Source organism: Brienomyrus brachyistius, chromosome 11 (genome assembly GCF_023856365.1).
Source record: "Brienomyrus brachyistius isolate T26 chromosome 11, BBRACH_0.4, whole genome shotgun sequence".
Taxonomy (NCBI): Eukaryota; Metazoa; Chordata; class Actinopteri; order Osteoglossiformes; family Mormyridae; genus Brienomyrus; species Brienomyrus brachyistius.
Genome location: NC_064543.1, coordinates 9,895,178 through 9,906,367, shown reverse-complemented (window position 1 = coordinate 9,906,367; position 11,190 = coordinate 9,895,178).

Sequence of the window (11,190 nt, the reverse complement as noted above, 5' to 3'; positions counted from 1 at the left end):
TGTTTTCTGGTGTGTGTTCTGTGGCTCAGTGTAGCTATCATTACACGAAATTGACCACCAGGTCACAGAAACTGAATTCTGATAACATCCTGTGCCCCCTCCCTCATTTTGTCGCTGCCTGACAGAAACCACATCCCTCTACGACTACTAATGACCTCTGCAGCCTGGCAGGAAAGTACCTGGTGGGGTGATCCCTTAAGTTAAAGGCCCAAGATGAGGGGAGAGAGAGGGGAAGACCTACACAAAGTGCTTCCTGAAAACATTCTGTGTTGGGAGCGCGGGTGGCCTTCTGCCAAAGATTTATGGGTGTAGGGAAAAAAGGTGGGCAGGGGTGGTTACTTTAGGGGAGCGGGGTTTAGAGCAATGACAGAGCGAGAAGCCAGACCTACCCCAGGATTAGAGAGTCCCCTCCCTTTACAATAACTAAGCCAGACTGACAACAGCAAACTCTAAAACAGATTTCAAACAATAGAGATAGCAGTTGGGGGAATTCTAAGGAACTCACAAGTGTATCCTTTCTCGGGGTTTGCTGTACGATGTATTTTCAATCCATTATGTTCCCTTTTGGATTCCATGCAGCACCCTGACAAACATATTCCTTATCAATCAGTCAGTCCGTGACTAAGTGACTACATAGTAATTCATTCATTGCTCTAACGCACTATAACTATAATTGCATTTCGTAACTGCAGAAGTATAGAAATGTTGCAGTCAGTAAAACAAAATTGCACGGGGTGACTCTTTGGTGCTTTGGCAAGAAGGGTGAAACTGTTTTCTCCTTTGAGTAGCATTTCAAAAATCATTTGAAAGGTTTTGGTCATAGGGGATCAGCTCTCCGTTTAGCGCGACCTCCACACTTCGCTGAAAATCAAAGCGAGGATCTTATAAACTCAAGATTCCCTGACTCTGCCTTCAGTGTTTGATTAGACCATCCTGTAGAACATCGGTCACTCGAGTGTTTATGTTACTATGTCCTTCAATGCATTTACTCATTCAGTTCATTATGAGACGGCCATTACGTCAAATTCCTACATAAATACATGTGGAGGTGACTTTGCTGGGTATTTACTGCCTCTGTTCTGTCATATTCTGGTTTCATACTTCGTGTAAGTCCTGCAGGAATCCCACTTGCTCTCCACCTCCCACAAAACACACAAACAGGAAGTTTGGAAGAATATGGACAGTCACCGTGAGGTAAAGGTCAGGGTATATTATGTGTTTATACTGCGGTGCGCTGTAGCTAAGTAATGCCTGAAAGGACCTTTTGGATCCATACCAGCAAACAGTGGATGTGCATGATGGAGGCACCAAACATAAACTCTCACTTCTGCTTGCACGCACAGCCCATAGATATTTTGGTCTCCTAGGGCACAGGTGCAGGCTGGTACTGAGGTGTCCTGCCAGACAGCACTGGTCGTTTTTACGTTCACTGTTCCAACCTCTCGGACCAAAGACCTGCATGTTCCTGTTCTGAGGTGAGCAAACTTCACAACTTGGATTCAATCAGTAAATTTTAACCTTCAAGTTCAAGATTGTTTAGGCTCAGTGAAATGGCCCAGGATGAAGGCAGGCTAACCCCCAAAGAAGGGATTAACACACGTTCAACACAAACTGCTTCGAATGTCGTGGTTCTTCCAGAAACACTGAAATACCATAAAAGTCTGTAAGCCATCAAATCCACTCTGTGAGACTTGGAACCTTTCTCTCAAAAACCAAAAAACCTCAAAATCTGACCATAAAGAAAAGCAATTTCTTTTGCAAACACACACGTTACCACTAAGAGGAAACCATTTCTTTTTTCAAACAAAAATAATATGTACATTTGGCTGATTTGGAAAAACACACACATTTTAACGAAGGGCAATATTCGATTTTGTCTCTTCCTGCCTTCCTTCATTTTTCTATTCAGTTTTCTGAGTTTTTCCCAAAGCTTCCCTCCCCTTTTCACTTCAGTACTGACAGACAAACGCAGTGGAGAGTCATTTTGAATTCATCCTTAGACTCATTATATAGAGTAGAGGCCCTTGAATGAATTACTGCTTTTTTTCATGATAGATTGGATTTCTGTGTCAGAAAAATGACAGTCGGTTTATATTATGTTCCCTCGGGAAAAAGTTTTTCAGGATGTGAATATAGCAGTTTGACATCAACAGACCTCATAGCTGATCTGGTCTGTGACACCTCTAGCAGGCATCACACAGGAACCTTAGTCTGATCCAAAAAGATCCAGCAAGCCACATTAGCCACGTTAGCTATATTAGCTATTTTAGCCACATTAGCCATATTAGCTATATTAGCTACATTAGCACATTTGTACATGCACCATTCTTACAGCACCTGTTTCTATAATACTGGCCTGAGCTGATGGGAAGAGTTCCACCTTGTCTACCCCGCTGAAACAACAGCTCCACCATTTTAAGATGGTTAAATTGGTTGGCCAGTTTATGACCAGCTTAAGGTATGTTTTCGCATGACAGTGTGATGGTTTAGCTCAGGGGTAGGGAACCTGATCCATGGAGAGCCGGTGTGGGTGCAGGTTTTTGGGATGGCCTCTCAATCAGCCAATAATAGTGGATTCCAAGGACTGGAGTTGAGAATCGCTGCTTTATTATTGGCTGATTGAGAGGCCATCCCAAAAACCCGCACCGGCTCTCCATGGATCAGGTTCCCTACCTCTGGTTTAGCTGTTCATACATGATCACTGTAACTGGTTTAGCGGGTCACACCACCATGACGAACTGGTGACCCACCCAGCTAAACTATCAAAGAGCAGCGAGAGCTGGGACAACACCATCTTAGACCAGCTAAAACGAGACATTGTCTGGAATCCCTCAGGAGTCTCCAAACGATCTCTATCTTGCCACAGAGGTAGTGCTCTACAGATCTTTCTCTCTGTCAGTAAGCCAAGTTCTTGGGCTAACACTTCCAGACTGCTTCTGGCTGAGAGCACCAGGTACCTGGGCCATCATGCTTTTCACTTGATTTTTTTAATAGTTTTTTCTTACGATTTGCTTTTATCCGAACTGACTTGGATAGGTGTTTGTGGGTTACAGAAATTTATGTTAAGGGTACATCAGCAGGGCCTATCATGTCACTTGTTCTAGGGACCTTTTTGATCACAAGTTCAGTGCTGTGGTCTTAGACGTGCTTGTCCGCCAACAGCACGCACTTCCAAAATAGCTCTTGCTTGGGGAAGCTTGAGTATTGGCTAAGAGTCTTTTTTTAATACGTGTGGATAAAGCTCTCTACAGACTCCTAGGCTATCCAGCACTTCACTTATAGAAATATTTAGCAGTTGAGACATGCAATAAACGTCTCCCCAGCCGAAACTGGCGACTCATTTAGAACTGGACTGCTGCCAATGATGGAGTCAGTTTGCCTGGAGTCCTGTGCGGAGAGCCTCCATAGCTGTGAGCGATGTAATGCACTGAAAGTAAACAAACAACGGCTGCAGCGATCATCTGCAGCCGCTAAGAGGCTCGATGGAAAATAACAGTGGACTTTAGCGAAACAGCGTGACGTTCAGTTTAAACTACGCGAGCCAGGGCTACCTTTGCCAGCTCTTCAATTAAGAGGCTTGACTAATTGGGTGACGGGGACTAACGAGGGCCCACTTGGGCCACGTGTGGAAAGTATTGCGAAACCTCTCGGTGCCTCAGTGCTGCCACGTCCATTACGACTTGCAGGGAGAAGCATTCTGAAATAACGCATAAACAAACATGGCCGAGCACGAAACTAGGCCGCCACCATCGCCAGAGGTCAGGGGTCCATCGGCGGTTCTACGCTCATCTGCGCAGAATCCACCATATGCAGCTGCAGATTTATACTCGAAGTTAGTCATGCGGTGAGTGATATGGACATGGCAGCTTGATAGGTCATTTCCGCCAAATGACCTGTTCAGGTTCAGTTGCGTGCTAATGCGAGAATGTACCCACCACAAAGGCTGCGAGACCTTTATGGAAATCCGACACGCATCGAAGGTCGCACTGACCATAGACTTACATTGATGATGATTCTTTTATTTATAAACAGATGTAAAGGTCAATACAGACATGCAGATGTCACTCAGGGGTCTTGTTCGTAGAGTATATATTTGTTCTTTTCAACGACATTTCACTAGAGATGACTAAAATGTACTGAATGGCCTTCCAGCACTTTCCAGATGACTCTGTGACTCTTTCTCACGTAGTTTTTCTGCTCATCATCACAGGTCTGGAGACCCCATACCCTGGTGTCCACGTGCCTGGCCGCCCTGAGCTCGGCCTTCACTCTCCACATCCGAAGCTGGAAGGGCTTCTCATGTTCACCATGGCATGAACAAACCCCTGGAGATCGCCTCTGGCAGCAGTCCACTTCTCAGCAGCATGGACCCCTAGGCATTCTTTTCTTATCTTCTTTAATTGTTCCTGTTTATGTTTCCTGTCAGATTACTGTAATTGTTATAATAACAGTCTGCAGTGACGGCAGACTGGGCAGTTGCTGCACAATGGGGGAATGCCCAGTGATTGCACAGGGCTAAGGGTGGCTTCTGTTTTGGCTCCTGACCCTACTGCTATTCCGAATGCATTTTTAGTGCAAAAACGTCGTGTTCATTTTCCTTCGACACGAAAATACGAGATGAAAATACCATACAAGAGAACCATGTATCTTCAGATTGAGGCTGATCGCTTGCAAACAGAAAGTCTCATCTAGGCTGAATATTCAGCGGTTAGAGTGCAAGCAGACAATGTGAATTCCAGTAGAAAATGCTTGCGTTTTGTGTGCACTGCAATTAATTCATTCTACACATGCCTTTCTTGGCAGATAGGACATCCTGCCACGAGGATGGCTGTGGGGGATGGGGGGGGGGAGTGACCAAAGTGGAGGCACCCATGTCAGCTCAACTGGACTGTGTGACGCTTGTCGCTGGAGGCCGCAACACACTCCCCACACCATTCGTGTCAGGTGATTAGCACTGGGAAAAATAAAACACATATGTAGAGGTTTAGGTCCAAGAAGCATTTGCCCTAGTGCATTGTGGGTAGGAGGTGTGTGAAATGGCTCACAGCTCACTTGGCCGGTACTTAAAGGAAAATCAAACATCTGCATTAATCGCTGAGACCACTGATGACAGACTCTGGCATGAGCTCCCCGAAAACTCAGCATTGCACTAAAGATCTAGCAGAACAACGTCAATTTTGGCAATAACGCATAACTGGGTTTGTTTCACAAACCCAAACATTCAACCACATTATTATTCTGTTCTCTGTTTTCAGAGAGGAATGACTTGTCAGTTATCATATACACTATATGGACAAAAGTATTGGGACACCTGGCCATTGCACCTACAGGAACTTTTATGATGTCCCATTCTAAATCCATAGGCATCAATGTGGAGTTGGTCCCCCCCCCCCTTTGCAGCTGTGACAGCTGCCACACTCCTGGGAAGGCTTTATGTAAGACTTTGGAGTGTGTCTGTGGGAATTTTTTCCCATTCATCCAGAAGAGCATCTGTGAGGTCAGACTCTGATGTTGTCCATCAGACTGCCAGACAGAGAAGCGTGATTTGTCACTCCACAGAACACGCTTCCACTGCTCCAGACTCCAGTGGCAGCGTGCTTTACAGCACTCCATCCTTGGCGTTGCGCTTGGTGATGTGAGGCTTGCATGCAGCTGCTCGGCCATGGAAGCCCACGTCTGAAGCTCCCAGCATGCAGCGGGTTCGTGCTGGGGTTAATGGCAGAGGAAGTTTGGACTTCTGCACTTATTGAGTCAACAGAGTGTTGGTGAGTTTTACACGCCATGCGCCTCAGCACTCAGAGACCCCCCTCTCTTGCTTTTTGTGGTCTGGCACTTTGTGGCTGAGTTTCTGTTGTTCCTGAATGCTTCCACTTTGCAGTAATACCACTTACAGTCTACCGTGGGAGATCTAGCAGGGAAGAAATTTCACAGACTTTCTTATTGCAAAGGTGGCATCATATGACAGGACCACGCTTAAACTCACCGAGCTCTTCAGAACGGCCCATTCCTTCACAAATGTTTGTAAACCTGACTGCAGAGCTTGGTGCTTCATTTTATATACCTGTAGCAATGAGTCTGAATGAAATACCTGAATTCAATGATTGAGAGGTGTGTCCCAATTCTTTTGTCCATAAGGTGTAAATCCATCTAATGTATATTTATAGCGTAAATTGATAATTTAATGACGTATAATGCAACCTGAAAATACATGCATGTGACATGAATCCACTTTTTTTGGTGAGAAAAATGCCTTGTCACGTTACATGGTGTAAGAGAACAATCAACTACAAACACAGCAGGCTTCTCCGGTTGCAGCCTTTCGGGGGAAACCTGGCAAGACGCTGTTGAATCCGTCAATAATCTTTCATTTCATTAATCACATTAAGGAAAGTGTCAACATGTCAGGAGCTGCTAACCACCAACAGCAAGTGTATAAGAAGAAACAGTTCATCCCAAAACACTAGGAAACTCATGTGGATAAATAGTGCATTCCATGAAATGGTAGGTGAAGGCTCTGTAATATGTATAAGCGTCATATAATAAATTAAACAAGAATTACATAACAAGTACTGTACAATATGGACTAATCAGAGTTACACAAATAAGCAGTTGAGTCACATTTTGTTTTCCGACAAGATATGTGTCTGAGAAATCATCTAAACATCACAGAGAAATGTCTTCAAATGAGCCAATGCCCCAACCCACAGGCCGGCCTTCACATTGCAACGAGGTTGTGGACGGAAACTAATATAAACAGGCACACATTACTCAGCACATCTCTTCAGTGTCTTCCGTCATAAAATAGTATTTATAATATTTAACTGTGTAGATTAGACAAATTTTTACAATACCGGAATAACCCAGTCATTCCATGCTTTGTAACTGCAAATCTTTGGTGAAAATTACGATTTGTCACAAAGCCCTTGGCCACGAGGGGGCACTAATGTCACAAAAGACTGGCAAGTTAGATATGATCGGTCACCTGTCTGAAATCCCTATGAAGCTACGCAGCGGGGGTAATGTGTTTTAATTTGTTTGTCGTTTGCATTTTTGCTAATTCATGGTTAATGAGAGGAAAATATTTTAACTACCCTTGAAATTTTGCTCTCATAATTTTACGTAATGTTTTCTTTGAATGATTTTATCAGGCATGATATGTAAATCTCTGGTAATTCAGATGTATTCTATTTTTAAACATTCAAATAATTATTTCCTGTATTCAAAACATTGCATTTATTATTATATTATATATCTTTGTATAATCCATGTGTTAGGTATTAGGGAAAAAAATTACTAATTAATATGGTAAATTCAAAAATTAAGAAGTGATTTATTACTTAAGAAATACTTGGTTAGGGTTGTGTTTGTGGATGTGAAGAGAGAAGAAATCATTAAAAGCATGGATTTTTTTATGGTTACATTGCATGAAAGCATGTGGAAGATTACCATATGATGGTGTTTAAGTTCATCCATGTTACAGTAAGGATTGAAGACCCCCACACAAATAACAGGGAAGGTAAAGCTTCCAGGAACCTGAATAGGCATTTTGGATATGAATTATGGAATCTATGTTTCAAGATCCTCCTCTTCTTTAACACATGGCACGAATGGCTATGCCTTTGTTTTTTAGCAATGTTCAGCTGGCTTCTGTTTTTTAAACGTTGTAGTTTTCTTAAAAGTATGTAGTTTCACCTAGATAAACTTCAGAATAGCATACTTTTAATAAAAAAAAAAAAAAAGACAATATAATCGAATTCTGAGTTTGGACCTGTGGACATTATTGGGTGAAGAGGGCTGTTATGTGCTTGCTGGCCCTTTAATAGCGGCATCCCCCCCCCCCCCCCTGCGCTGTAATGTGACATGTGACAGATTCAAACTCCCCGTCAAGGTGCTGGATGGATGCTTGGTGTATTTTTAGCGTTTGTCTTCCAGTCGGTCGGCCCCCAATTTTTCTGTCACCTGCTTGCTGGATATATATGAGCAATCATCTCTGGGTCTGGGCAGGAATCCCCCCCACCCCCCACGAGGCCTCTGTGCCTTTGATGTGCACCTTTTCTCCAGGGACAGCTCTGTCATGTGCTGTCTGTCCCCCCCCACCCCACATGCCCTTCTCTGTGCGCCTCCTGGCATGACAAGTTTCGTTTCAGCTGAATGTAAGTGAGAACAGAGAGCGCTTGGCCCCTGCGGCCCCCCCCGAATTCCTCCCCTCTTCCTCCCATATAAGCATCAAGGCTGGCTCTGTGCATTATCGATTAGCTCCGGTATTAGTATTAGCCGAGCTGTGCGCTCAGAATGTGGTCACGTTGTGCCGATTTGGCTTTAGAGATTCTCACCAGAAGACCATAGGTTCGGACAGCCAAGCAGGTCCTGGCTCTCTTTAGATCCACACCAGTGTCCGTGAGAATCTCCTCACACATATGGTTTGTAAGCAGCACAAATGTTTTTGCTCGTATGTGCAGTGCGATCCCCGTGCTGCTCTCCCCAGATTTAGGCCCTGACAGTGAGGGATTGTCAGGCCTGTTTTCATGCTCGCGGCCCACTGCTCTGCTGCTACGGTCGCAGCTTCCAAATTACTCTGGCGTGCTTCTCCTGTCTACATGTCGGGTCAAGAGCTTTTAATGACAAGGTAGTTTATTTCATCGGTTAGTCATAGGAAGGTTGCTCTGCTTTGTGAAGGTGCCACAGAAATGGGTCAACAGATCTAGAATCAGCTGAGAGACCGCTAGTTCCCCGATGAGCTTCAGTCATCGGTCATGACATTACACACTTTACAAAGCGTGGCTTTAAAATCCTTTACCCTGTGTACACACCTTCAATAGCTTAGCCTGTTTTATGCTTATTTTATTGTGTGTTTGTTAAAATATCCTGCTGTAATATAATCATTCCTCAGCTAGCTGTTATTCAAAAACCACATTCTGCATAATCTGCTGTATCCTCTACCTTTAATTATGATTTAATTTAATGTGCTTTTAATGCGTTTGTATGATATTTACAATTCCGCACACGCATGCATTTGTGCCCTTCCTGTTCCCCTACACATTGATTGGTATATATAAATCTCTTGGCTTTGCCCTCTAATACCTGCCATCTTTGTTTAAACTGAATGTAACCATGATATGTAATTTATTTTGCAGAAATACTTCTGTAAATCAGACACCGATCAAAATTATTTACAGCATGGTTTTGCAGCAGAGGTTCAGCTAGCAGGGAGTGTGGAGGATCAGTGTCTGCAGGTGTGCAGCCTGTGTTCTCGCGTTCCTGTGGGTTTCCTCTCTGTGCCTAAAGCTGTGGATAAGTTGAAGTGGCACCTCTAAACTGTTTGTAGCAGTTTTGTTCGTGCTGCATTAATAATTACCCTTTGTAATAATGAGCATTTCAATTCTAGTTCTCTAATTCCACATTTAGTATTACTAGTTATGTATGTTATTTCATATATAGCATATTCCTATTGACTGGTATAGAATTTTGACTATATACTAATTCTTTATGTTGAATGTGACACTTTGCTTGATGGGACACAAATACTTAGCAGTAACTCAGTTACTACTTAAGTACAAATATAGTCGGTACTTGAGGCAAACGATGCATCGCGATTCATTAATGATGAACTAACATGAGATCAGTATTTCATTTGTGTTACTCATTAATTGTCCCTTCAGTAGTTTACAGAATTAACACATATAATAACAAATATAGTAACTGTTTAAGATAAAATATGTATCACAAATCATTAATGATTAATTAATATGAGATCGGTATCGGAGTTAGTTTTTTGTTAATTAACACGTAAGTAAGATGAGGCGTTCAGTATTCGTGGAATGTTAAAGAAAGTGATGAATGAGGACATGAAGGATTCCCTCTCTGTTAGAGAACAGCGTGGGGTATCTGGCTTCTACTGAGAAGCTGTCTACAATTCAGTGGTGCTTGATAGACACAGTGAGCAGACGCGGTAGATGTGTGTCATCCAGAGACAAGCACTGCATAGTTTCCTGATTTCGGTAGCCGTAACTTTTCACCTGGAATAGACCAGGAAACTCTTGCGGCTCTCGAAAACTGCTGCGGGGTGGCAGTCAGGAGTGCTGCGGGAGATTTCCGGCCCCATGAATGCATATCATACTGGACCCCTAACCCAAACCAGTCCCACAATGCTCCAGTTTTTCAAAGGCCCCTTGTCACTAACTTTTCAAGCCATTAAAAATGTTTCCTTGTTCCTCACGTACCGTCAGGCTGCTTAATCCAGCCTCCAGGTGTCCCCAGCCCATTTTGGTGTCTGAGATCATGAGGGTCCCCTTGTGTAGCATGGATTCAAAGGATGGACATAATAGGGCGTGATGGAAGGAGGACACTGGTGTCTTGGCAACGCCCTGCTGGTCACCCCTCAGCCAAACAGTTGAAAAACAGAGAAATGATTGGAGCTGGGCTGCTGCTAGGAAGCCGTGAGTGATTTACAGAAGGTGTCACGCCAACTGTAGAGCTGTCATACACACTTTAAGGTATTTGTCACACGACTTTAGCTTTTTACCCTGCGGACACACCTGCAATAGGTTAGCCTGTTTTATGCATATTTTATTGGGTGTTTATTCAAATGTGCTGCTGGAATGTAATCTGTCCACAGTTAGCTGTGATGCAAAAACCACATTGTGCATTATCTGCTATATCCTGTAACTTTAATTATCGTTTAATTTAATGTGATTTTGTTTTAAGCTTGTTTCAGTGGTATTGACTGCGCACATGCATTCATATCCTTCCTGTTCCCCTGCATGTTTTTTCGGTAGCACTTTACTTCACGGGGCATAAATAATATAGTATTATACTATTGCTTATATATTATTAATTAACCATAAGTACTATATTTGTTACTTTATCTGCTAATTCTGTAAACCTTTGTGAACTACCGAAGGAACAAGTAATAAATAACACAAGTGAAATACTGAACTCGTTTTTGTTCGTCATCAAAGAATCGTAACATCTTATGTCAAGTAGCAACTATATTTGTTCATGATTTATTCAGAATTCGTACTTTAGTAGTAACCGAGTTATTACTAAATACTTGTGCCACATCAACTAATCGCATTTTTTTCTCTCTGACTCTCCTTGCTTTGTCCTTTTATACACACTTATAGCCGTCTTTGTTAAAACTGAAGGAAAATGTAAAGTGTTTTTTGTTTCGTTTTTTTGCAAGAACATTCC